Source organism: Acyrthosiphon pisum, unplaced genomic scaffold, assembly GCF_005508785.2.
Source record: "Acyrthosiphon pisum isolate AL4f unplaced genomic scaffold, pea_aphid_22Mar2018_4r6ur Scaffold_20960;HRSCAF=22641, whole genome shotgun sequence".
Lineage (NCBI taxonomy): Eukaryota > Metazoa > Arthropoda > Insecta > Hemiptera > Aphididae > Acyrthosiphon > Acyrthosiphon pisum.
The window spans coordinates 144,632-146,969 of record NW_021770374.1 but is presented as its reverse complement, the minus strand read 5'-3'; positions in this window follow the sequence as shown (position 1 = coordinate 146,969).

Here is a 2,338-nt window from a genome sequence, read left to right as displayed (position 1 = left end):
ATGTCTGTTTAACGTTTTGAGTAATAATTATTTTTAACTTTTTTTGTCATATTTAGATATTTAACGTTTTACCCCTAGGTCCGTGTTGTTAGTGTGTTTGATTGCCAACGTGGTAGTTTCTAATTTCAAATAAAATTAATTAATAATTGTATATAACATTTTCTGATAAAAAGTTAATGTAACCCAACCTAAAGCGCAAATGTTTGATATGATTTACTATGTCTTTTTAGTTAAGTTTTTTAATTTTAATAAATTGTGTTAAGGCCCCCGGTGCCGGCTATTTATTAAGGAGCAAATTATTGGCAACCTAATTCACTTATCGTCTTAATGTCCCATGATATTGTGTGTATGTAGTAGTGTAAATGGTTATTAGTGTGAGTGAATCCCTTCTCCTACCCGTCTACCATCTAACCGAACAGGTTAATTACCTGCGATCACGGCGCGCCGTACCGGAAGCTCTATTTATAAACATCACATTCACATATATTTACCAATACACTAAATTATTGTAATTATCTTGATAATATTATTTTCGAATAACAACATAAACATATTATATTACTGTCGTCTGTCAATGAGTACGCGGTGCCATATGGGTTGTTGTTTGTTGGTTACACCTACACCGTTACTTGTCTTATTCTAAGTGATTAACCTATATAATATAATTTATTATTGATAAATGAACAATGAACAAAAAATATGGAATAAAATCTAAAACAGTTGCAGCTTATAGGAAAAAAAAAGGAGGAAAAATCGCACGGTAAGTAAAAACTGTAAATACTAAAATATATATTTTATTATAGATTTATAGACCCAAACAATAAAGTTAAAAATATTGTAAGTATTAAACTATAAACTATTAAGTAATTTATTCTATTTATGATTGTAGAATTATAATTTTATATCTCATGAATGTCTTGATTTTACAATGATAATAATATGTGTTTTTTTATTAATTTATTTTTTTTAATTTTTTAATTTTTTTGTCTGTAACCACCTTCTTTAGGAAAGTAAAAATGTTTAGATTTTGTTTAATAGTATCTTTTATGATAGGAAAATGAATCTAGTTGGTTCTTTGGGGGGTCAAAAGTAGTGCAGTAGTTTTCCAAAGCGCCGTGAAACACCAAAGACAATTTAAGATACCCAGTGCCAATGTGGATTTTTGTTTTAAACACAACCGTAGATTTATATAAGCATTTTCTACATTCCATAACATTTTCAAAATATTTTGACTTATTTTGAGCGGTTTATGGACATTTTCAATCTCCAATATTTTTAGTTTTTATTTTTATAAATATCAATAAAATTTTATTTATTGGGCAAAAAATCTTGAAAATTTGAAAGAAGGCTGCTAATGTATTGTTTCAAAGGCAGATGAAAAATATTAAAAATCGGTGGTCAGAATTTTTTTTATAGGTATTTAAAGTTCAAATTTTGACAAATTACGTAAAAATGACGAAAATTTGCGAATAATTTTGAGATAGAAATTCATAAAAAATTTTCTTTTTAGATCTAAGATTTTAAGACGTAATACAAGATTTATCATAATTTTGTTTATTTTTATCAAAAAAAATATCTAAAAGCAAGTCCAATTAAATTTTTATGAGCGTTTGAAGTTCATATTTTTACAACACGAATATTTACTCGACTTCTCATGTAGCGATTTTCTTATTTTGTTGTAATTCAAAAACCAAATAACCTTATAGATGCTTGAAAATTTCACTGAATGATTATAATCTCAATTTCTATACACCATAACATTTTTAAAATATTTTATTTCGTTTTGAGGTTCTTACGGACAAATCCAAATTTCATTTTTTTTATTTTTTTTTATTTAGCCTACCGAAGTAAATACTAATAATAAAGTTAATTACTTTACTTGCAATAATATCATAAAAATGCCTACCTATAGAAATCTTATAGGCAGCTGACACACAGTCTTCGCTCAGAATCGTTTTTTGTTTACAATGATAGTATATCATTGAATTCAAAATTAATACCATCCATTTCTGTACAGCAGAGAAACATCCACTTGCCCACCTTTTGTTAAATTATATATATATATTTATATTTTATATATTGTTTTGTAGTAAATTGACTACAATTAGCTCATCTAAAGAAGCGTGTTCCTCAAATAAGGAGACATCTGTTCAAGAAACTCCAAAATCAAATATATTATTTGATAATGGTGTACCTTCAACTAGTCAAGAAGTAACAGGACAATTATTATATGAAACTAACACCAACGTTAAAGAAGAAAAGTATATATTTATTTTTCGTTTAAAATTACACTTCTTGATACTTGTATCACTTTAGTAATTTTTATATTTAGATCAAT